The sequence below is a fragment of the Xenia sp. Carnegie-2017 genome, unplaced genomic scaffold (genome assembly GCF_021976095.1).
Source record: "Xenia sp. Carnegie-2017 unplaced genomic scaffold, XeniaSp_v1 HiC_scaffold_3, whole genome shotgun sequence".
In the NCBI taxonomy this organism is placed as follows: Eukaryota; Metazoa; Cnidaria; class Anthozoa; order Malacalcyonacea; family Xeniidae; genus Xenia; species Xenia sp. Carnegie-2017.
In genome coordinates this window covers 10,218,972-10,246,160 of record NW_025813493.1, presented here as the reverse complement: position 1 = coordinate 10,246,160, position 27,189 = coordinate 10,218,972, and the positions used below count along the sequence as shown (strand labels likewise).

The following is a 27,189-nucleotide window of genomic DNA, read 5'->3' as shown; positions in this document are numbered from 1 at the left end:
TAGACAGCACGCCATTACAAGACATAAAGTTAAACAGTAGTGAAAACTTAGAGATGCTCCTTTTAAATATGCAAAAAAATTTTAATGGAGCGTCATAAGCTACTGCCCACAGCTTCAAAAAGCTATAATGAATGTAAACAATCATATCAAAACTAATAATATAAGGATTATCACATTCAACCACGGAAAATTTGGTCAATGGGCCCCCTTTTTCTCTGGATTTATCTAATCTTTTTATGGGCAATCATAAAAAAGGTTATGTTAAATTATGTCCTCGTGGAACAAGTTGTGATGGTTTAGTGATAAATCCATACCTTGGCACGAGTTACATTCTCCTGAGTATCCTTCCATACACGTGCAGTTCAATGATCCATTAATTTTACGATAGTATGTGTTGGGTCCAAATAAAGGAAAACGAAAAGTGTTTGTCGCTATATAGATTAATAAAATTAAAAATAAAATCAAACATGGATTTTAAACGAAACATGTTTTTCCTAAAGGAACACAGTTTGTCACTCAGTATCTACAATGACGTACCCATTTAAGAAGTTTGTTATGAAATGTTGATATTTTTGGTGTATCAATTCATCAATATTTCTCACAAAATGTGTCAAAGCTCATGTACTTTGGCATTACCCTGTCTTGTTGATTTAAAAGTAAAATGAATTAAAAATTAATCTCGAAAACCATGAGAGTACTTCGTAATTGCCTCACTTTGAACTGCATGCACAAAGAAAATGAAAAGGTTCAAATGTAGTTTAATCCAAAGATGTAAAAGTTTGAACTCTGTTTTGCAATGTACTAAATATTTAGAAAATTTGATAAATATTAAGCTCACTGCACAACATGCTCAAATTGGACGTTTTTGTCTTTCAACCTATTTTCATGAATTTTTTTCTTAATTAAGACTGATTACAAGACGAGTGGTCGTTGAAATGATGTAAGAAACAATAAAGACGTAAATTTAACACCCAAGAAGTTTGGTAAGAATAGACAAACGGCAAAAACGTCCAAATTAGACACTTTGCACTGTGTACTTAATGTTTATCAAACTTTCTATAATTTTGGAAGGAATAACAAACGCTTACTAAGGCAATGTAACTTTGAACTTTTTGACGTCTTTCTATTTTATGTAGATTAGCGTGGGAGTTTTTGAAAGTCTTAGATCATTATGTCAAATAAGTAAATTTTAGCTACCGTTTGAGTGAGGAGTGATACTGTGTATAACTACAGCCAAATCAAGATAACCATTGTTTATAGGATGAAAAAATTTACGTCTCAAACGTTGATCTGTTGTGTTATGGACACTAACGACGCTTCGTCCAACACCACTCATGATATAAATCAAATCCCCAAATACTGCCATGGGACCTCCTGAAGTTCCAAAATCAATTACATTATGGGAGTAGTAATCACAAGAAAAAACATTTCCATTTGAAACTCGCCAATAAATCTTCTCTTTAGCCATGTCAAGCGTTAGATCATGTGCTATTGACTGAAGTGAAACTGAAAAAATATGATGTTTATTCGCAGTCATGCTCCATAACCATAAGAAAACTTCTGTACTTTCTGCCAAGAATAGATACCTTAATAAAAATATTTGTTTTGTACATTAGTTTTCTCCATACGTACTGAAATACATAAAAAATAAACAGGCCAATATATGCCAGAAAAGAAAGATAGAATGTATTTTAGTTTAGACAAAGATGTGGTCAATGTATTCAGAATTACCTTTATATATAAACGGTTTAATGGAACATATTCATGAAATTTGATAATAAAGCAACCTTAAGCTATTGTAACTAGCAGAAAAAGATTATCTTTATCCTTTGAAATCTCTCTTTTAAAAACCGAACTAAAATATATGAAGTAATTAAAGCATGTGATTCAGAGCATAACAAATGTAATAATATGTTATCTTTATTCACATAACTTCTATAATGATTGGTATTATTTGAGATGATTGTCGGAATGAGTAATGCTGTAGTTTTGAGTGGCTGCTGAATGAATTGTGTTGGTAATTAATAATGCTGAAAATTAGCTGTTGCGTGGAAATTTTATTCGAATATGAAAATTTGGTGTTGGTAAATGATATGCACCATTTAATGTAGGTATAACATTAAGAAAGCTTTGTCATTTCATTTTATAGGCTTTCTTACTTTTTCAGTTTCATCTTGCATGAAAAGTAGCAGCTCCTTAGAGGGATCATCGTCTACAAATATCTTTCAAAGAGCTATAGCTTCAGAACACTGTCTTTCGTTGATACTTTTTTTTAGTTTGTTTGGACAAACGATTTTTTACAACTATCTTAATCTTCTCTTTTTAATTGTCAAGTTTTTTATTGTTTTTCTGAAAAATCAGAAAACAATTGACACTGGAGCTAGCACTATTAGTATCATTTGAAAATGATGATTCTATCGCCATGTCATGTTGGTGTTTTTAAGAACCTATGGATTAGACAAGCTGCAAAAACTTCTTGAACACTGTGGCCTTTACTTTATCGAAAATGTTTGATGCAACTGACAGTTTTGATTATAATCGCAGCATATATGCATTCTCCAATACATTTCTTAAATATATTACGCATTTAAGTAACAGTTAAGTGCTTGTCTTCTTGTCGTTCATTGCACATTGCCCCGAACTCTTTATAAACTTTCTCGTATATACTACCGCTCTTTTTGTTTTTTGTGTTCGTTAAAATTAATTTTTTCTTGTAATATGATAAAAATTAGTGCCCAACATAAAGTTTGAATTAGAGCCATAGAAATAGACCAAAAGTTGTAAAATGGAACTTATACTGACGTTTCGTCATTACTCAAGACATATTTAGGCAAGTAATAATTTATAATGAGATGTTAAGACAAGATATTGTACTTACAAAAGGTGTTAAATTACGACTTAAGAAGGCGGTGTCAAATGGAATACATGATAAAGAAGTTGGGAAGTAAAATATACTGAAGCTAAGAGAGGTTAAGTGCAATGGAACTTTCTTGAACAATGAGTGAAAACTTGTATGTATTGATTAGAAGGCTCTCATGAATGGAGAGTTCATAGGAATCGTTAGAAGAGGAAATTTTTTTAAATTCGTAAATTATTTATAACATATTCAGAAAGTTCTCGTTTCACAAGGCTTTTCAGCCAATTTCTTTTTAATCTCTAACATGATTATTATCTTCAAATTCATCATCAGTTGAGCAAATACAGACCTAACGTTTGCCTAAGATACACTAAAAAACACTGCATGAACTAAAGGTTGTGGAATGATTTTCCATTACGGTTATTTGATTGGATGTGTAGCTCTTGATTTTTTAATATACTCCGCCATTCAATGCAATTTAAAAGAAGGCTAGAAAAACTATAAACTTGGTATACTATTTTTTTTTAAATTGCCACATTTTTTGAAAACTAAAATCCATTTTTATATTTTTGATGTAACTACGTTGGAATTTGTGCATTTTTTTCTAATCTTCAATAAAAAATGAAAAGTTGAAGTTTTTTACGTTCACCACCTTCATGAATTTTTTAAAAGTTTATTGCCATTTCATATTGACATTGTTGCACATCTCTTACACAGCCTGAAAAATCGTTAAAGTATATGAAAGGGCACAGCATAGCAACAAACAATCCTCCCAATCTGTTGAAATCTTTTGTGTGTGGCATATCTTATTAAGCATATGATAACCATGGAGGCGTAAAGCAAATTGCATTTTCTGACAAAGAAAATCACTCTCAGGTGGACAGCCGAAGCAAGTACTCTAACTAAATGTACAGCACCAAGTTGCACAGAGAAGTTGGACTGCTTTTTGTTTATAGGGTGTGGCAAACCAATGTTCTGTGAGTATTTGACTAAAGTTTAATTATTTAATACTTTATTGCAGTTTCTACCTCTCTGTTTTATTTCATTTAACGACTTCATCAATTATAAACATTGTTTTCTCCGTTGTTACATTTTTGTCAAAGCTATTTGGTTGCTCAACATAAATATCGTTGTCGATTTTTGCAATTTCAGGATCTGCATGTTATTTTCTACTGCATGTGTGCTGAATAATCACATGAACTGAGCTCATCCTTGCAGTTGGTTTGAAATGCCTCATAGTCGCGCAATAAAATTTTGCTTGCCGAATTTCGTTATTTTATTGAACAGCTGTCGAAATATATGACGTTTGTTTCTTTATACACAAAAAAATACTTAATATTCGCTCCCTTGGGAAAAGCGAGTTTTTGTTTTCTCTCGAAAATCAATATTTTTTCCTATTCTTGCACTTTTAAATAATACACCATAATACGGACTTCAAACTTCAAAAGTTCAACTTTTGGAATTAAAATGCCCTCTCTAATAATAAAAACTTTTAGCTTACTTAAGAAAACCCTCCAATAGATTAACATATTTTCTTAATTTTACGTTTAACAAGTTAATAAAAGGAATTTCAATATCGCCTTACCCATGTTTTGAGTCAAATGCAATGCTGGAAAATTGTAATCCTGGTTGAAGCGTCATAACACTTGTAATTTTCTTTTTCAAAAAAATTTGGTAGATAATGTTCGTAGAGTCAATGTAAAAGAGACGACGACCGATCCAGTCAACTGTAATATCATGAACAATAACATTTTTCGCAAAAATTTCGTTGCTAGTTAAGTCAAAATTTCCCCGTTTGATGTTTTTGTCATCAACGTAGTACAGCACATTCTCAACTACATCAATTTCTATGTCATTATATCTTGATGCATGGTCAAATTTATTCTTACTGGCTCCATTAATAGTGCTGACATCAATATCTCCAGTAATAGAATCAACAGAGTATACTTTATCAAAGCTCATAATAATCAAATATGGCTTTGGATAAACATCTAAATAAACAATAAAAAAACTATAAATAACAGCGATGAGAGTGGATTGAAAAAATGCAAATTTTTATAGACTGTAGAATCATAATATTTGGTGAAAGTCCAGAATTTTTTTTTTTAGAAAGAATTTTTCACTGTAGAAATATTACTAACAACTGAAATTAGTTTGGCTGCGTAACCTCTGCCTATTATTGTTGCATATTGCTTTTGGTGTTATGAACAAGAAACTATGAAAATTTGTCAAGTCTAAAGATTGTACCTTCGTAAAAACATATTTCTGTTTGCATTTGCATCATTTCTTTGTTGTATTGTTTTACTTCCTTGCATGCAGTTGTGCTATCGTCATAGCCATTTTTATCAACGCAAGTTTCCATCCATTCTTTCACGTTGTCTTTTAGTGTCTCTAAGCTTTTCTTGCAGATTGATATGTCGTCATTACCATTTACTATTTGCCCACTAATAGACAGGATTATGAGAGTCCAAAGAAACGCTTTTGTTGAGCTTGATATCATCTTATTTTCTGTTTTTAGAAGGTGCAGGATTATTAATTTCTTTAAAGCTTTCGTAGTAAAATATTTACTTTTTTTATGAAAGGCTTATCATCAATATAATCGTATAATCAGTTTGTTCTTAAACTTTTTTGGGATGTATAATCAATTATTGATTTCTATAATTATGTAACATTTTAACTTCCTTCTCCAAAAAGTATTTTGAAGTTTCCTTTCAGAAAATTAATGATGATTGAATATTGTTGCAATAGATTAGACAAATTATTCATTATAATGACTCATGTTTACAACAACTCATATAAGTAGAGTTCCTCAGCGTAGAACTTGTTTTGAATAAATAGATGTAAGGTTTTTAGGAAATGAAGGCATAGAAAGAAATAATACATTTCAATGTCCGCTATAAAGAAATGACGCAAAATATGAAATTCACCAAGAGCAGTTTAGAAAAAATTTAAAATAGTTTGATTCCAAATTTGCTCACGTTAACTCAGTTTTCCAGATGAATGGGAAAAACGTATTGCTTAACTAAGCCAGCAAAATTGAGTGCAAAATACTCTGTTGCTCAGTGTTTAACAGACTCCCTTGCCTCTTTGTAACTACATGCCGTCTACTTAAAGAAAGGAAAGCTTTTAAGCCATACATGATATCCTGTTTAAAACACCTGTCAGTCGTATAGAGAAGTGCGACTCTCATAATTATATAAGTTCTGAATTAAATGAAATTTATGAGCATTTGACAGAACTGATAAAGTAAAGAAAGTCTATAAAGCTAAATAGAGGAATGCTACTTTGCAGTATTAAAAAATTTATACTTCTTCAAATATTTTGTTTCAGACAATTAAAAGGCATTTGCCACCTGTCAGAAATATTCTTGCAATATTGATTAATTGTAGCAGAAGAAACAAGAGACGAAAAATGTATCATTTGTTCTACATGCACTTCTTGCACTTTAAAATGACTTGTGTATTGATGTTTGATGATGATTATCCCCATTTAAATTTTTTGAATTATGTACCTCTCTTTCTTTATCATTTCCGTCAATCCTAAATCTTAGTTTTAACGTCCAACAAATATTCTTTATCACACATGCATTCAAGTTTTAGTTTACTATCATTCTCATCTAAAAACGTAAAACACTTTGCAAAAATTTTATAATTTTTAAATCTCTATGATAGTTAAAAAACATTTTTTTGTTATCTGTATTTAGAATAAAAATACTTAATGATGGTTGCTTCAAATATTTTTGATGTAGCTACGATTTTCTATAGCGTATCAATGGAAATATGATATAATACATTTCCAGACATTCATAAATATCAATTAATAGAATTTTATCATTGGTTGTGATCAATCAATTCGTTTTTGTTTTCATCATAAGGATAAATATAAAATGATAAAAAGATTTGCGAAACGGTAAAAGTTTTTTAAAGAATTTTAGATTAGTCAAATTACCAGATGGCAGCTATGTATATATGATGCATGGCTGCGCTACTCTAAACTACAGAAAATGTTTAAAAAAACATACAAAAATATTTCATAATGCTTTAAGTATTTTATACGATAAAGATTGTGTTAAATTATCTGTTGGATTACGTTTAAGCATGACTATGATAAATGAAATGTATGGTCTTGACAAGGAAGTTTTATCCATAAGAACTATTGTTCTTAAATTATGTGATAGGCTCTGAATTTTTGGTTTTCTCTATGTTTTCTTTACTTACCTTTGAAGACGCAATTTGGCTATCAGTGAAATTTATATTTTGAATTCTGACGAGTTATTTTCTATTCTTCTCAAACAGCAGCTTAGAAAAAATATAACTGAAGCAGAAATTGTCTTGTCCTAAAGTGCTAGTAATATTGGATTTTTGAATTTTGACATCAACACAAGACAAGTACTTTTCTGTGGACGGCGACACAAATTTTGATAATTTTTCATTATCTTTGGGATGATGAGCCATAATTGCAGAAATTAAGTGTCAGAAAAAATATGCAACAAAAATATTACTTCAACAATTCCAAGAAATACCATTTACATTGAAAATAACAGACCAAATTATTTTAATTCCTTATAACAATACCCCCCGAAAAAATATGCTTATAATGACGTTATTCAAATAGGTCAACTATTTCAAGTGTCTCTTTAAACTAAAAGAAAAATGTTCACTGCAGATGTTAGTTTCTGTTCGTAGATAAGATACTATAAGGCAAAAAAGAAGTATTGTCTATAAGCAACTTTGTTCAGTTTTTATAGTTCACTATAATTTGTTTTACCCCTTTTCTTCTAAACCTAACATATGTTTGTGTCTTATTAACATAATGTCACGTATGTTTGTGTCTTATTAACATAATGTCAAGTTTAAGTTGCTTGGGCCCATTACTTGTGCAATATGTATACATCATTCGATTATACTTTTGATTTTACAAATGCGTTCTCTCAAATTTATTCTATATAAAAACGCTTTTTGCAAAAAAAATCTGCAAAGAAATGTCTCTTTTGTTACGTTGCTTTTGAGTCAGATTGTGTGACTGGTAATGTTTAATACTGATTGCAAAAAATATAAACACCTCTTAAAAAAATTCCTTTTAATGTTTAAATTATTGAACAGCTTAATTCCAATGACGTAATATTATTAGGAGTGCAATCTGACTCACGCTACACATAGTAGATATCATGCAGCTTTGTCACACTTTTGTCACGGAGCTCTTACCCGTGCCAGTTAGTTTCCAGTCCGCTGAAGTTGATCGGAGCACGCGCATGTCAACTGGAAATAAGGGTTAATAAACATGACATGGCATTGGATGGTGTGAAAATCGGAAATACGACAAAGCTGGAAGTTGCATGCTATTGACAAAGTAACATTAGATCCGCCTTTTGTTTTATTGGTTAATAAACCGGATTATGTCATTGTGTATTCATTCTTCAAACTATATAATCGAACTATCGTCTTAAAAAATGTTATTTGCGTTGTTTATTATTGCATTGCTTTTGGACGTTTTGAAAAAAAAACAAAAAAATATGGCACACATGTTTAATCAGATATATGCAGACACTGTTGAGTTTGAAGAAGTTAATCACAGCGATCTTATCAATTTGATTTTCGTCGATTGTATAAGTAAAAAGATTCAAGAGGTACGAAGAGCTGAAAAGGATGAAAGTAAAGCAGACCCTTGGGTAGAGTATCAAAACGTTTTAGACATGATGACTGAGGAAGATCATTAGTTCAATTTTGCAGCTCGAGCAGTCGAAACAATTAATCGCGAACATGTCTGGAATGGAATATGTGAAGCCTTTAAGTTTCTAAAGAACTGCGGACCTACGAACTCTCACAAGACATATTTTGACAAACTGTTTAGTGTTACTTGGGTAAAACTAATGTTAATGTACACGGAGACAAAACGTCCTCCTTTTTATCAACATCTCTTTGACTATGCTGATTGTAGTTGTAAACTGAAATACAGATCAACTATGTAATTGCTTTGACAAAAAAAATAAAATATAAATTTCAATGTTATTGCATTTTGACTTCAGTTGTTTTATGACCATGTCATTGTGAAAATGGGAATCGGTAGCAGCAAACGTGAAAATAGAAGTGCAAAAAGTGATAAAAATCATAATCGTCAGAAAATGTTTTGCTTGGGTATAAATTTCGGACGAAACGATCTCAATCTTGAGGGTCATTTGCAAGCAGGATACACTAGTAAAACTGTTAAAAATTATGGACCCAATTATGGACCCAATTATTTGCGAATAATTGTAGGGTGACCTATAGGATAACGGCGATTTTTCATAACGAATGGATAAAGACTTGTAAAATCGTTATAAAAGATTTTCTCATTTTCTTCGGCCTTACGAAACAGTTTAAAACCCTCAACTCTTCCACCAAAAAAGCTATCGGAAGGGTAAAGTCTGTTATAAATTTATGTGTGTTTAAAAAATGCTGCATTTGAGGAGTTTGTCTGAGTTGCTTGAAATCATGCTCCCATATGGTGGTTTACTTTATATCCTAACTCCGTTAATCTTTTTTCACGCTCAATGGTTCGGTTATATGCTTCTCTTAGCGTTGTACCTGTACGGTACGGATTTTCACTCTTCAAATCCAGGCATAAAGGGCAGCCGTGATAAACTTTTCCGTAGAACTCATACACGGTGTTTGTGTTTTCACAAAATCCATCGACATAATAATGTTTATTTAACAACGGATCATAAATAACTTTCTCCCCATTATGAAGACCATGTTTGATATTGCTTTTTGTTTGAAAGGAAACAAACTCCAGCCACTCAATGGCACTGTTTGAATACGGTTTATTGCTATCACGATACATATTCTTAGGTATAATGCCAATGGTTTTTTCTTTTAAATAGTTTGAACGAAACACTGCCATGACCGAAGACGCAATTGTACAATAACAAAATGGGTCTACACGTGTTTCGGCCAAAAACAACTTTCTGAATTCCATGCAACACAAACGCAAAATAATTACATCTTGAGAACAGTATTTGTACATTTCTTTTTGAAAGTCAAAAACGTATCCCTCATCAATTAAATTCTGATGCCATGCAATTAGCTCATCTCTTTTACATTTTGACTTTGTGTCGGGCTATAATATTCAAGAGCCAGAATAGGTCCAACGTATTTCTGATTTTCTCGTGTGTTAAATTTAAAAGGGAAATCGCCTTTCGAATACATCGACAGATCTAATCCAAACGTTCGAGGCAAATTGGAAAGAGGCATACTTAGGAAGTTTAACGAGTCGATTAGCGTCATCTGATAATCTTTTAAAAATAGTTGCATTACTTTCTGACCTGAATGAATGACATGCATATCGGATGTCGGTCGATATTGTATGAGCCATTTTTAAATGATAACAGCGTCAAATCCTTTGGCATTATGGGCAATTGCTGTATAGCCTATATGCTCTCTTGAAAACAGAAACTCATAAAAATCATTTAATGCATTTTATCCTTTGACAACACGTTCGTCACCTGAAGCATACTGTAAAACTGCAAAATTCACAACGTGCTCACCGCTAGTAAAATCCGTTTCAAAATCGTAGAAAATGAGTTTAACATTTGGCTTTTTTGCTGGTTCGGGTTGAATAAAACATAAATGCCCACAAACAACCAGCTGTTTGCAAATATGACACTTAAATTCCCCGTACTTGTGTTCGTCTTGTCTATTTCTGTTGACAATGACTCTGCATGTACGGCATTTATACGTGCTGTCACATTTTGAGGGAAGATCGAGTCCTTTTAGTCTACGTTGTTTTTTATGTATTTTGTAACATGCATTTGATCGGCAGGTCTTATAACAGTCAGGGCATTCATGCTGCTCCGATTCAATTAATGCACATCCTTTGTGTAGGCATGTATTGCAGACATCAAAACATGGGTGATCAATATAGCTGTTTACAAAGCTTGAACACTGTTCACAGTAAAATCTTTTACCAAAAAAAGCTAGGAGCTTTGCCTGATTGATAACATTGAAAGGATCTCCGTCTTTGTATAGCATTAGCTTTTCTACTCTTCTAGGCCCTTCATAAATTGAAGTGTTTCGTGCATCAAAGTCTATTACAATAATTTGATAGTCTGAAAGAACACCTTGAAACTTTGAAATTTCCCTCAATCCGCATTTACCAGGCAAAATATTGGCACGTTTATGCAACATTAAGGCTAATTTTTTCTGTATAGGTCTACCCATCTTCATTTGTTTTAATTTAGGATGGTGGTCAGCCATCCCTATGGCTACAACTAAAGCCCGAGCACAGCATAGGTTATCATTATTCTTGATAGTTACAATCAATTTTTTTAAAGTACTGTCTTTAGAGTAATCTAAGACTTTGAACGCCTTACCACTCCCAACAGGTGCTTTTACACCAATAAGGTCGATGATAAACGAGTTGTCCAAAGGAATATTCTCATTACTCTGCAAAGTTTTTGTAATTTCCCCCAAAATTTTGTTAGAGTTAATTTCAGCGGCAGGAAGAAGCTTAGTGCTGATTGGTGTTGTCAAAGCATTCGATCTAATCATTACACGAAGATGATCTTCCAATGGTGTTCTAAAATCACACTGTTCTTTTACCTAGGAACATTAACATAAAAATTAAAAAGATGCTTTGTGTCACACAGCGCTTTTTTCACTCTCACCTGACGAATGGCGTCGTCAAAGAAGCCATCGAGCTCAGTCATTATGTCTTTGACTTTTATTTGCTTATCGCGAACGGATAGATCGTCTAACTTAGCACGGAATATACACGACTTGGCACCAAATTTACGAACATATCGTTCCGAAACTTTTTCAAGCACAAAGTTAACAGATTTTTCATCATTTTTAGTTTGATTTTTTATGTTGTCCCTTTCTTCCACAAGGTCAACACCTTGCTGCAACAACTTCGTTGATTTTTTTACCCATTTTAACACTTTTGAAATATTCGTTTTATCTTTAGAGATTTCTTTCTGAACTTTTTTCAGCAAACGTTTTGCCTTTACATTTTTTCTGATGGCTCGAACACGTAAACGCTCTAGATACTCTTTTCCCTCCATGATCATCTGGCGATGTTTTTCATGCAGTAATGGCAATTTGTGAGATCATGCTTCATTTTATAGTATATGTTCATTGAACTCCTACAGAGTAATTGAATAATTACAAACAGATTGCATCTTGGGTGTTCAGGAAGGTATTGTGTGTGTAATGAAGAAACACTCACAGCGATACATTACAAAAATTTATTGCGTAAATTTTTTATAGTTAGATACAGTGATCAACCGCTCGTGCATGCATTGTTATTATTATTATTGTTGCTTAACATTTCGTGTTTATTCATCGTCCTGGAATGGGTTGGTCCTTTTTTTCTGTTTCTTAACGGCGACCGTTTTAGGTTCCTTTTCTTTAGGCTCTTTCCTCTTACGGTCATTCAGTTCAACCTTTCTTTTTGTCTTAATTATCTTGCTATTCATAGTCACGTCCCCCCAATGGAAGAAGCTACATTTTTCACCGTCGGCGATAGATTGACATCGAAAATATGGTCTTTCAGGATTATTGCTCGATTGGGAGACCATGAGACTACCTGGATAACCGCATTCGCACAGGAGGAACTTGTTAGGTTTGAATTCTTTCGTGACTTTCGTTTCGTAGGCATCCATTATAATATGGTACCTTTCTTCGTGGCACAACAATGTGCATCCTTCGCCTTTACATTTAACATATGCACGTTCGTCCTTTTTAGATACGACTCTCTCGAGGCCTGCACCACAGAAACATGGATATTTCTCAATCGAAACCATGATGTTCAGATTATTTGCTCTCCTAACACAGATTTAACACGTTTATGAAGCACTGTTCAAGTTGTGTGTGCAACAGGAACATTTTCCACCTTTTTTAAAGTTTTGGCCTTCACATGAATAATCATTTACCAACGCATGATTTTCTTTAAAGAAGAATAGGTCTCATTCATACTGTGAGTAAAGAATTGAATAGAATCACATTCAAATGTAAGACTCGCGCTTGTTCAAATCAGTAACCCCTTTTTGGTACATTTATTGATATCTTTCCAGAGGGCCTCATCATTAATTAACTGCATCACTTTCCTCTGTATAATACCATCCCACACCGCAGGATCTTATCTTCACAACATGATTTTTCTTTTTAATTTCCCTTCAATATTGACTCATGTTCAAACCGATACTTTATTCACATTGTCAGGCATCTTTCCTGGGCTCCTTATCATTTACTGTATCATGTCGGTATGTTAAAGGCTCTTTTCATTTCCCTTTAATATTGACTTATGTTCATGCCGCTCCTTTATTCACATTGTCAGGCATCTTTCGTGGGTCCTTATCAATTACTGCATCATTCCCCTCATTAGGATACTGCACAAATCTTACCCACGCCTCATTATTCAAGGTCATACTATTCAATGGTAATTTTTAATTTACACTTGCGAGATGGCAGCGAAGGTCACATCTCAAGCGCATGCGCTGTGTACTTTAACCACTTGAAATACTAAAAGTGTTTTGTATGTGTTATGACGATAAAAACTCTGCAAAAAATCAAGACACGCAAATCGCAAAGTCAGAATGGCATCGCAGCAGACAGAATACCATTAAATTAGTAAGTGCGAGTTCTTTCTGTTTTATTTCAATTAGCGAATGTTTTTTATCTTCAACAGAATCTATCTCCTCATTTTCAGAAAAATGTAATCGCTGTCGTGACTTTTATACGACAGCAAAATGTGGCCCACACAGCACATCTCTCCCCGTTATTGGAGTCACGGGGAAAATTCAAGTGCAAAATTTGCGGGTTTGTATGCCTTTAAAGATATTTTAATCTCAGGTTGCGTTTCATGTCATTGATTTTTACTCTTCATTCATGTAGTGTATCGGACGCAGGTGTCGATGCCGCTGTACTTCAATTTTTGATGTAAGTTTGTAATTCATTGGTGCATTTATACCTTACTGTGTGCTATTATATAAAGATTAGATATATAGGATTGAGAACTGTGGTGACTCTACAATCCAATCCATACAATGTGTAACCGTACGTCCTGTGTCCCAAGTGCAGGAGTCACCATTTAAATATGGTGATAGCCGGGAGGGCACATTGTATATACACTTTGTATATTACTCTCACTGCGCATGCGTAGTTTGAGCATTCTTGGATTGTGTAGGGAGTCTCATATGGAGACGTTCACCGTGTTCGCGATATGCAAAGCTCACCTTTATAGGTTTGAGCACTGTAGTGACTCTACAATACAATCCATACTATGTGTAACCGTACGTCCTGTGTTCCAAGTGCAGGAGTCACCCTTTAAATATGGTGATAGCCGGGAGGGCACATTGTATATACACTTTGTATATATATGTTTGAGGTATAAACTTTCATACGGAAGCAGCAATTTTATATAGTGGTTCTTATTTCATTTATTCAGAAAACTGTGTACAGAGGGCATCATGTTTGAGGTAGAACATTGACAACGAAGATTTGATATAACAATATAAATAAAAATTTACAAATGTTGAATGACTCGTTTTTAAGTTTGTTCATTTTATCTGAAACAAATATTTTAAGCCAATCTTTACAAGTATATTTTAGTATCTCAAGTCCGTTAACGGGTGGGTCGACATCTTCAATGCTTTTCATAAAATCTTTTATAACAGTCTCCTCAGACACGCTTTTTCCAGGGAATCATCGAAATACAACATCTCACGTTCATCGGGTTCCATCATCAAACAATCATGCTCGCGATGGGAGGGTGTTGGATCGCACAACCATAGCAATTCTTGTTTACCGCGGCATGTATCATTGCAGTAATTTCATCGGCGTAACAGTCTAATAGTTTTTTTTCCCGCAAACTTTGACGTACAGTTATTTCATTCTTTTCTGACTCCAAAGCCGATTTGTTCATTTTTAATGCCTGATCAATGTCTACATTCAATTCCATTTGTTTCAAGAGATAAAATGTAAACCTTTCGATAAAGTATAAGCTATAAAATGCGATTACCTCGTTTTCTACCGTTTTTACCTTCGATTGAGAAAAGGAAACTGATCTAATGTTACTTTGTCAATAGCATGCAACTTCCAGCTGTCGTATTTCTGATTTTCACGCCATCCAATGCCATGTCATGTTTATTAAGTCCTATTTCCGGTTGACATGCGCGCTCAACGATCAACTTCAGGGGACTGGAAACTAACTGGCATGGGTAAGAGCTCCGTGAAAAAAGTGTGACAAAGCTGCATGATATCTACTTACACTCAGCAAACGCCGATCAAATGTTGCACGTTGCACCAGTGATGAAATAGTAAAAACAGACACCCAGTGCGTACATGTGGGTAGCCTCTAAAAGATCAGCAGCGACAAGCCCAGCGAAATTCATGTTTCAGCAACCAAGCTTATTGCGAAACCGGTAAAATAATGTCGATAAAAAGAACGGTCGTTATTTTTGATACTGTTGACAATCCTAACCTACACAAGTCTGATATTGTATGATAGTGTGTCCCACCACCTAGGCAATAAAGAGAGCAAGTCAGACGAAAACACCCAAGACCAGTCCCTCCAATCAATGCTTCTTTGCAGTCTACGACATGGATGGTGAATAGGGGTGGCTGTACTCTTTCCATTGCAAAATATAACTGCTATTACAACATATATTTTAAAAAAATTAAATACTTATATCTGTGGAACAAACAGTATTAATGCATCTGCCTTCTCTGCCACGAGGATAAAACCGATATACGTTGACTTCTGTTACAAATAAAAAACCTTCATAAATCAGTTAAGAATTTGGATGTAACTTCAAGAACAACGTTTGTATAAAAGCTTGTTCCCAATCACAATCACTGAGCATGGCTACAAAGTCATCTAGTAACTTTTCAAGGCCTGTGTTGCACTCAATGAGTGTGAGTGTTACTGAACTTTTTTTAATAAGGATGAAATTCAAACAAACTTAACATGCATACACCTTCTTCTAACTTCATTTAACAACTTTTTGAAATTTTTGATTGCAAGTGTGAACTCAACTGACAAGTGCCAAGTGCCACTTTTTAAATCATCCTAATATTGCAAAGAAAAATTATATTATTCCTGTCATATTTATTTAAAATTCTTTGATCACTTGATGGTGAATGATAAACGAAAATATTTTTTAGCAAAAAAATTACAACGTAAACTTTAGCAGCAGTGGCGAGAGTCTCAGTGATGTTGTAGATCTGCTTAGCCCCTCTCCGCCAAATTTTTTTTAGAAATTTTAATTTTCTTTGGAAATGTGATAACAATTAAATGTTCTCAAATTCTGAGAATAAATGCCGAAAAGTAAGCATTTCCAATTCCATTCATACTTAAACCTTTATTATCTCCAATCCATTTTATTTATTGTAAAATATTGCAGCTTCAAGATTTTAAGAGAATCGATCTTTGAAATTGGAGAAATTAGTTAATGTAATTTTTTGAAAATAAAGAAGTTTAAGAGCATGCGCACAGACGTAATTACCATGTAATATACGTCTGTGATGACTTTACACTACTCGTTCAGTGACGTACGTCAACTATTTTAATTTCCTATAACTGATTTTCATTAGCTACTTTTCTGAAACGCAATAAAACTTTTTTTTGTAATTTTGGGTGGTCTACAGAGATTGAAAACATGGCGACCTACGGAGATGAAATATGGGAGGAACCAAATCAGAACGTTTAAAGCGTTTTTAGCATTATTTCTCTTTACGAAGAGCAAACTGATGCTTGAAAAAATTCTTTTCTGTTTAAGAAGTCATTGAAAATTTTTCTAATTTGTTTGGCAAATCTTTTATCTTTTACTCCTTCCATTAATAGCTGATGTTTTATTCTGGAGCATAAGAGGGACCAGTAGTGTTGCGGTATTAAAGGGCAACTTTGCTGACGCACATTGCACATTAGTTTTGGCCTTTCCTTCCACAAATAAGCCGTTGTTTGCTTCTGCTCTGACTACAACAGAATATGCAGAGTATGTTGTAGTCCACCGTAATTTATATAAGTGTTACTCGATTACGCGTACTTTAAATAATTGCAGGAATTATTCCGTCCTAGCTATGTATAAATATTCATAGACTTATATTACCTGGTAGATGCGTCGTTGTGCAGACTTAGAGTTTTAAGTTTTGCCAACATGGCATCTTTGTCAAATGCCAAAAGGTTTGGCACAATCAAAAAGATTGTTGCCTTTACGGAAGCAAAATAGTTAACAAGATAATTATCAGCTTGTAACAGAAAGTATTTCCTTTCGTCTTTCGCATTGACGTAATATGCAAATATTCATACGTTTGGATAATTAATTCTGATGATCGGCATTCAATCTTGGTCTTAGAAAGGCCTGAAACATGAAAAAAACTTGTCTTGATATTTAGACCATTCAAAATTTTAATCCAGTTGCTATAAAAGATGCAACAACATCTTCAAATCGTCTCAGCAACTTATTGCAAAATATTCAAATTTATTTGATTTCATCAAACATTCCACAAAAAGAAAAAATTGTTTTTTGAGCTGTGTTTTAGCGGAAAGTACACACAATAAAGTTGTCGTCATAGCGTATTGCTTTATTTATATTTCTTTTCCGGGTCACGCATTGTTATGTATTTTTCAAAGATTGATCTAGTGATTGTAAATATTGATTATACAATTCTGCGTTTTATATTATAAAACTTGAATATTAAGGTATGGTGATTTGGAAAATGAGGTAGAGAATATTTGATTTTTAAATTTTTGTTTGTTTTTCATGAAATTTTTCAACATTAAATTTTGATCTTTTTCACTCATTTTATGTCGTCGTGAATATGATGACAAGAGAGGCAAACAAAATCGTGATTGCTTCCCTTCATGGTTAGAGACATTGAAAAATGATAAAACAAACTTCCTAACTATTTCATTTTTTTAAATTTTTGTTCAGAAGGCAAACTTTATAAACGTTATGCTTTAGATGTACTCTCCATTTCATACCATTATATGCAGGAATATATTTCCATGTATATGTGTAACGATCTAAAGAGAGAGAAAGCTTAAAACCCTTGAAACAGAAAGATAAAAATTGCCCAAAAGATAAAATATTTCATCGAATTATAACATATTTCTCTAAAAAAGAGAAAATTAAACTCTCTGAAGAAATGTCGCATGTTAAGGATGGGAAATGCATCTGTTGGAACAAGAAACCCTTAGCTTATTATTATTTCGTAAATGCTGACTCTGTTGATGCAAGGAATCTATTTACATTGGTAAATATATCATTTTAAATTATAAAATAATGTTTAGCAAATACTCACAGGCGCACTTTTTTTTACAAGTGGTATGCAATTAAAGTTAAAAAACAATTAAATGCATAAGTTCATAATTTAGAATTTGTATATCTTCATTATAGCGTTACGAGTATATTGATTGAAAAAATAACGAATTAAACCTATGAGTGATTGTTTGGTACATTAGATGATTGGGGACATTAATATTATACTAGTATTAAGATTACTATATAATAAAAGCAAACTTTTTCAAACATTTCAGACTTCTTGAATGCATCAGTTGGTGCTTAAATTACTTTTTGGTATAACAAGTTGCAAAAAGAGAAGATTTTAATGTTATATTTTCAAGATTTTTTTCAATTACAAATTATTCTATCTTAGGAAATACTAAATCATAAAAATTTTGTTGCTCATGTCATTACAATGTAATTGCAAGTGGTAACTACAAGTGACATTCTCTGTAAGCAGGCAGCAATCAAAGATTATCTTCTCAATGGCCAAATGCGCCGACGCCGACGCCGTTGTCTGTATAAGCCAAAAATTTCAAAACAGAAGTCCAACAAAAAAAAGAATTTTCTCATAAAATGTTATTTAGCTACTGCTCTACCTCAAAATTTTTCACCAATGTAAAAACGCTGCGCGATGAATCATACCAAAGAAGAAAATGCAAAATACACTTTAGTTCAAATCAACCGGTTTTTCACATTTTTGCAATTGTATTTAAAATAAATTGCACTGCTCTTAACCAATCAGAATTGAGAAATTTTTTCATGTATATTATTACAAAATTAATCATCCTGTATGATGCATTAAGAGTTACATTCTCCTGAAAATAGGTTTATAACACAAACTCACATTGTTACAAAAAATCTTGTGGCGTCTATCAATAACAACAAAGCAACGAAAGAGGTCCTCATTTAAAGAATCAGTGTACGGTAATGCTTTGCGCGCTTGTACTTACATCTGTTAATAAAATTCCACGATAAAATACAAAATGACTATTTGAGCTTCTAAATATCAAGAGAATGTATTAAATTACTTGTAGCTGTACTGCTTTCCTTTTTTTTTTGCTTTGTTATTTTACCGAGCCATGTTTGTTCTAAAAAAGCAAGCTGTAATGCCTCAAATTCAGCAATTAGAAAGCTGGCTAATTGCAGTACAAATGAATATTCTTTGCTCTGTTCTTTGACTTATGCAATTGCTTTATTTTGTTATACGAATAAACTCTTGCTAGCAAACGACTATAATAATTGAATTAATTGAATTACACACTAGCTCTGTTTTTTTATTCTTGTGCGGCAGAAGTAGTTAAACTCTAAACTTTTTTCTCTCTGGTGAAGAAAATTCCAAACGCATCCCCCCTCTTTGACTTATCTGAGGTAAACTTTATAAAACTAATACGCACAGATGAAGTCAAATCGATGTTTCCTGAACAATACTTTCCGAGACTTCTTGATGACTGAGAATAACCATCAAATATTTCTATTGAGTGACATGAGCAAAGGTTACAGATTTCTAATTTAAGTGACGACGCGGTGACGTGATTTTGTAATTTGATGAATACGAGTCAATGCGCCAACATCGAGCAATGTTGTGCGGGTAGACACTGTGATCGCAGACAGTGTGATCACAACTACCATGGGCAGTCGAAATACCGTGTCAGACTCAGATGAGCATCGAGTGCATTTCTTTGCTGCTGTTATCGATACTATGTTTGGTAAACTACATCGAATAACTTCCACTTCAACAGATGGCATCATGAGGTAAGTTCGCCCCCGAAAATAATTTATTTTAACAAGACGAGGCGTTGCAGGAAATGTCAGCTTATTATAGATGTGTTGATGAAGATCTTCAAATGTGAGCTTCACCAAGCAAAAAACTCCTTGCCAGGAAAGGAGCTCGATGCATCATTCTTACATCTCTCATAGAATTAGCACAATTCCTATTATCTTAAAGGTAAGCATTCTTTGATCTATACAACTGGTTTGTACAGCACTTACGCTATCAGTCTATTCTGCTGGGTGCGAAAGAAGTTTTCTTTTTTGAAAATGCAGAAAAACTATTTAAGAAATTCAATTGATATAGAAAAATTTTACCAAAAATAATTTGTTTGCAGCTAGCGTAAGGCAAATTATGGCGTGTGCATCTCCCCAGAAAAATTGTGCTTTAGCTTGTGCCCCCTTACAAATTTCGGGTGACGCCGCTGTTAAAAGCTGTGTATACTGAATTATGCATGTGCAGTGATATAATAATGACTTGTAAATAGTTTGCTTTTTTAATTGATGCGTATACTGTAAAAATTGTGTTCAAGGTAAAGTACAATAATAAATTTATTATGTTGTCGCTTGTGAAAGCATGACAAAAATGCTCAGTCCAAATCAAAAAATATGAAAGTATACTGTGTTAGTTTCATTTTTCTTTTGCTGTTTTTCTTTCCAGGAACTCCATTTCTTTGAAACAAAAAGTTGTATAATTATTTGCATGAAATAGCTATAGAGTAGGCAGTCTGTGGGTTTAAGAGGCTTGATTACACGAGCCCGGGTAGCCGGGATTCACAAAAGCGTTAAATGATTTTGGCAGATTGAAGTGATTCAATACTCATCATCAGATAAATCTTCTCGAGCAATTGCAGAATATTCTTACTTAATAACTCCGCAAAACCTTTAAAATTATAACATCTAATTTAGCGTAATTTGAGAATTAAAACACGAATGACTTGTAGCGCCTAACAAACAATTGTAATTTTTACGATGTAATTTGCCCCCATTTAATGCTTCAAAATCATTTAACGCCTCACCGAATCCCAGTTAGCCAGGATAATGTAAACAGCCCCTAAATTCTGCTATGAAAAATTTTCAGTGTTCTCTGGCTGTAAAAACAAAATTTTTTAAAAAATGAATAATGATATTTCTCTGAAATTGAAATAACATGAACAAATTGTGCCCGCTAGATAAACTATAAGAAAAAATGAACGTATTAGTGTTTCTGAGGCCGACATGTTTTTTATTTTTTATTTTTCCAGTTGGGCAACGAGTTTCCAAGCAGCGTAGTTCCTTTCTAAAAAGATGTACTTACATTATACAGTATAAATATTCACCAAGAAACCACAGATTTAAATGCTGTAATGAATCTTAAGTTTCTTCAAATTTAGTTGAAGTGTGTATTACCCATGGTGAATGAAAATAAAAATCTTGATAATTCTATAAAAAGAACTGTTGAAAATTACAATTAAACAGCTCGTTGCAATTTGTAGACTTCTTATCAGGTAGAATTAAAAATAAAAATCGACTAATATTTCTCGTCAGTGTTATAGGTATAAGAATTTATGAGGTCACACATTGTAAAAACAATACAGATTTTGTAAAGGAATGAATTATTATTTCATCTAGAATTACATTGAGGGCTGGTTTTGCTAATGTTTGTAATGACAGCAAGAAAAAATGATATCACCAAAGCACAACCGAGGAGGTGATATTTAAAACAGGGATGAGTAAAGACATAATACTTCATTCAGCAAAGCACAGGATTAGTTAACAATGGGTGGATATAGGGTACTTTAAATCAGTCACGCAACTGTCGTTTACAGCTCAAAAATTACATGTTCAAAGTGATTTCAAACTCATCGATAAAATGAAATTTGTGATTATTAACTTCTTGAATATATTATCACTCGGATCAGTTTTCACAATTCAGTTTTATGGTTGAAAATTCTAATATCTTATTGCTTACCAGAACAATGTATTTTAACTGATCTGGAAAGATATTAACTGACTGATTGATAAGCGGTGAATGGATTGACTGTTTTCATGGATTAGAGAGTCCAAAAACGATCAGATGAATAATTTTATTGGTAAATAGACAGGTTAGTGAACGATTTTAAGTTATCTGAAATGATCTTGACTTAAGCCTGTTTTCCACTAGCCATGTATCGTAACGTATCGTAGCAAAATGTAACATGGCGCATGCGGGTTTGTGCCTATTCACCATAAAATTCAGAAGCACGCATGAGCCATGTTACGAATTGCTAACATACGTTACGATACGTGGCTAGTGGAAACCAGGCTTTGTTTAGAATAGACACGTTTCGGTGTCTCATGATGTCATCTTCAGAACATCAAGTACATAAGTAATACAAAGATTATATAGAAGTAATATGATACATATATTATAACAATAATAAGGTAATGAGATGAATTAATGGGGAGCGTGCTAAAAAGTAAATATTGTGTTCAATTTAAAAACTTGAACATTGTGGTCAGGGTTAGTTTCATTAATGTGCAGTGCTTCTTTGATTTTCAGGGAGAATGAGGTGTCTGCAGTGTCGATGATTTTGAAGCAAAAAGGTGAATAGTTGGTTTTACATGAGTGAGATTTAAGAAGGTGTAGGTAGATAAGAGAGTTTTTGTCAGTTGTGGTATGCTGCCTGTATCTGGTGGATAAGTGGCGCGAAGTTTCGCCAATGTATCGGGAATTACATCCCGCGCAATTGAATTCATATACCACAATGGTTAAATTGAATCAGGATCGGGTCTTTGAATGAGAAGAAGTTTTTGATTTTAAATGATGTGAAAAATAGTCGAATGTCTATACCTGTACAGAAGCCTTTCATAATGTTTGCAAGTCTGCGCTGTGTGTGTCGTGAGTAATTTCCGATGTATGGCAGTTTGAAGTATAGAGTTGTTATTTTGGAATTTTCATATGTGTTTGTCGTCACGGTCGTGTCAGGAGTTTCGGTGTCCAGTTTGAGGTTATCGCCTTGTTTGTTGTCGAGAATCGTTTTACGGTTCGGTTAGTAAAGTGTAGTGGGAAAGAGTTTCGTAAAAGAGTGGATGTGATGTTTCATATGTCTCTTTAAAAGCCATTGTTAGTATTGCCCAGTTTGTATGCTCTGTTGATTACTCTGCGTATAAGTCCGGTTTTGTATGAAAGCGGTGCGAAACTAAAATAGTTCATCAGAAGTCATTTAAAATAGACGACAAATTTCTTTATACCAAACATGTTTCGGCTTACTTTATGCCAACTTCAGTGCGAAGTGAATAGATATAGGAAGTTTAGATGATAATATGTTATAGTGATCGGTAGTGGGAAACAAATAAATTTTGGAAAGACATCAAAGGATTGCCAATTATTGAGGAAATTTACATCTAAATGAGCTTTACGTTCTTTAGCTGTTAACTTTTCCCATTTTCGGAAATCAGCTAAGGAAACCTTTTCCTACTATAATTATTCACTTCGCACTAAAGATAGCATAAAGTATGCCGAAACATGTTTTCTATAAAGAAATTTGTCGTCTATTTTAAAAGTTTTAAAACCATTGTGCTCCTACGAAATTAAGGAAACTTCATCAGAAGTCCTGTGTATGTTGGTTTGTGATATATAGATGTTGTACAGCTGTCATAAGGTTTTGCTAGTAAAATGTCAAGAAATGGCATTTGATCTTGTTGTTCAATTTCGAATGAGAATCTAATGTTTTTGCGTGCTGTGTGTTGATGTAATTATAAAATTTCATGGCCTCAGTCTCAATAGTAAAAACACGAAATATATCGTCAACGTAACTGCGGTAAAATAGTGGTTTAGTGTCGTTGTAATTGTTTAGCCAGTTTCGTTCATGTAAGCCCATGAAAATAATATCAAGTATGGGCGGCTAAAGGAGAACCCATCGCAACACCATCCGTCTGGTTATAAAATTTTCCATTTGACTAAAAAATGCGTCTTTGCTGTCACTATCAAAAGCAGATGCGTGAAGTCCGTCTTGTTTATTGTGATACTGGGGTTGTGATATTGCGTCAATTGCTAGGTTGATGGTTTCAGTCAGTGGTATGTTTGTAAATAGGCCTTCAACGTAATAGGAGATGAAGAGTTTGTGACAAGAGGTGGATGGGCTGAAAGATGAGAAGTCGTCGAGGAAAGTGAAAGAATCTTTAGTGGAGTGGTCATCTGGTACGAGTGGTGTTAGTAGAGAACTAAAATACTTAGCTAAATTATAATTGTGTGCGTTCATTGATGAAACTATCGGTCGTTGATCTGGTGCTCGTTTCTTGTATAGTTTCGGTAAGCCATAGAAGCGTGAGAGTTGAGAACCTCTGGGAAGATGTCATTATAGACTTTGTTGTTAATCGAGCCTTTCTTTAGAAGCTTTCTTAACAGTCATTGCAGTTTTGCTTCCCGTGATAGTGTGACATGGACTTTGCTGTATTGTTAGTAATTTTAAGACAGGAGTTACGATACATATGACGATCCAGGATCACAACGCCGTTGCCTTTGTCCGGTTTGAGAATGATAATGTTTGGATTGTTGCGAATGTTTTTAAGTATGTGATGTTTTTTGAAGTCAGCTGTTGTCGGGTGATAAGATGAGATGTACGAGTGAGCGATGTGTGCCCTGCCAGCTGATCGCGACTAAAACACCACACGAGTACATACGAGTACATACGAGTACATACGAGTACATACGAGTAACATACGAGTACATACGAGTGACATACGACTATTTTCTGGTCAACAAATGAGAAACAACACAATTTCTTCAATACATTGATATTTGCGTTTATTTTTCCTTGTATTTGTGTGGACTTTGGGGCAACCATTTGATGGATTCAAATGCTGAAAAGGTATTTTACTTTCATACTACATTCATTTGTATGTTTTAGGTGAATTTGTAATTGATATTTCGTCGATGCGATTTGCCAGTATTTGAGCGCTTTTTGACAAACTTTCACCTAGGAAATACATATTTATGAAAGCGATTGTTATTCATTTTGACTCTGAAGATGACTACCGCAAAGGTTGTCGAAACGTCAGTCAACAACAACAAAAACAGTCCTTCTCAGGACTATACCAACCTGGACGATCTACATTTACAAACATCTAACGATACTCCCGGGTTAAAACCATTTACTTTATAGATAAGGATCCAAAATGCACGAATTGCTAAGTATAGCTAACTGTTTTGCCATTGTAAATACTCACTCCGATCTGTTTTGCAATTTTTACTTCCTACACTTTTTAAAATAAAATCAACGATGAACATCAACTTTGTTTTCTAAAAAATATTACTATATTTAAACTGAATTAAAACTATAGCTATAAACAATAAATCTTACGCTATTTCTTGAATGTCAACATTTACGTAAAACATTTACATGTGTCAAAAAGCGCTCAAATACTGGCAAATCGCATCGACGAAGTATCAATAACAAATTCAACTAAAACATACAAATGAATGTAGTATGAAAGTAAAATACCTTTTCAGCATTTAAATCCATCAAATGGTTGCCCCAAAGTCCACACAAATACGAGGAAAAACAAACGCAAATATCAATGTATTGACGAAATTGTGTTGTTTCTCATTTGTTGACCAGAAAATAGTCGTATGTCACTCGTATGTACTCGTATGTTACTCGTATGTACTTGTATGTTACTCGTATGTTACCATTGAGTTCTATAATAACTGGAGCGGCTATCTTTACTGGGGCGAGGTCGCCAAAAAAATGGCGGCCAACGGACGTATTTCCGCTGAAATGATCGCTTTGCAGAAAAATAATATTCTCGACCTCCCCCTGGTGTCTATAGTAAATTATAAAGAATTTTTCAAAAACAAACACGATATCACAGAATATGGATATCGTTAGTTCCATATTCTGTGACGATTCTTTTTTGGCATTTCTTTTATAATGCCAACACTTCAATCGTTCAATTGTTGGATGTCGTAGTTTCCACAAAAAGGTACATATCGCTTCCCACAGGTGAGGTAGTTGTTTGTTTTGTTAGTCCGTCAACGATTGAAAAGCAATTATACATGCACTTGAAAATCCATAAAATACATATTAAAGATCGTATTTTTTAAGACTGACTTGAACGCCAAATATACTGATGTTTTCCTGTTTTTGTCTATAAATTTCTGCATACTTTTCTGTCATTTGTTAATGCATGAAATCGTAAATTTACCTATCTATTTGCAAAATAGTTTCCCTAAAGCAAAAAGACCCTGCACACATTTTGCTCTGTGAAAGTATCAAGAAGAAATGATCAGCCCCAACAGTACCCATGATTTGGAGCAGAGCTTGTTATGTTGTATTTGCTGACAACATGCAGGGAAGACCAAGAAGTAAAGATGACTGGAAGATGTTATTGATCAGGCAGAGTCTTAAAAATGATAATGCTGTAAAGATAATTGATTTATTGTCTGCCTTATCCAGAGTTATTTAATTTGATCATGGTCAAATTCTATGGATGGAGACAATGGATTCACTAATGATGCCTTGAATGCTTTGAAGTTGAAGTTCATGAACCAAAAAAAGATGGCAAGAAGGTTGTGTGTTTTGATGCTTAATTAAATGTCAATTCACAACATATAAAATGGAAAGGCCATAAAGTTTGTGTCTATGTAAACATTTGTACTGAGATTGATGATGACTTGATGCAGATGTGAAGCATTAAACTGAATAAGCCATTGGGTTTTATATAACATAATGTTTAAATCATGGCATATCTTTATCAAAATATTTTAGTTGAGTGTTGTTTAAATGTTACTAATATCTAATGCACTATACTGAAGCATTAAAGATTCAGTGATGAAACCTTTAAATTTACTGTACTGTATATTTCTTATATATTTCTTATATTTCTTTAAGAAACAGTTTGAGCTTATTTACCTATTAGAGTACAGAATGGGATTTATCATATGCATCATTGCTGCTTTTTAAATAAATGTTTTCACTTTTCAAAGCTTTTCTACAAATATTTTGCTTCTTATTTCTTTTCATGAGATTGATGATATAGAGGTAATATAATCCAATAACTTTATAATTTCTAGAAAGCTGTTAAGCTTCTAGCATAAAAGTACACTATAGGTATTTAATTCATTTGGTTTTATTGCCTTGTTATGACATATCCATATGCATTTCATCATTCATGTATGAAGAAAACACCAAATGTGGATACTCAGAGAACAAAATGCACTACCAACTGCTTATGAAATTTATTATTGAAGTGAAAACTGTTTTAATCATTCAAATTGTGCACTTATATTGAAAATATAGGAAAAACAAAACAAAGTGAAAAATAAGGGTAGAAGTATTAA

The 27,189-nt window shown here is 33.4% G+C and overlaps 1 long non-coding RNA gene across 1 annotated transcript; it reads right to left on the bottom strand.

The window, feature by feature from the left end:
• Window positions 1-714: 714 nt before the first annotated feature.
• On the bottom strand, window positions 715-27,080 carry LOC124454405. Its single transcript, XR_006951441.1, has 4 exons — window positions 27,069-27,080; window positions 15,585-15,589; window positions 5,025-5,030; window positions 715-801 (listed from the first exon to the last, which is right to left on the bottom strand). It is a non-coding gene; the product is annotated as an uncharacterized LOC124454405 (long non-coding RNA).
• Between the last annotated feature and the right edge of the window lie 109 nt (window positions 27,081-27,189).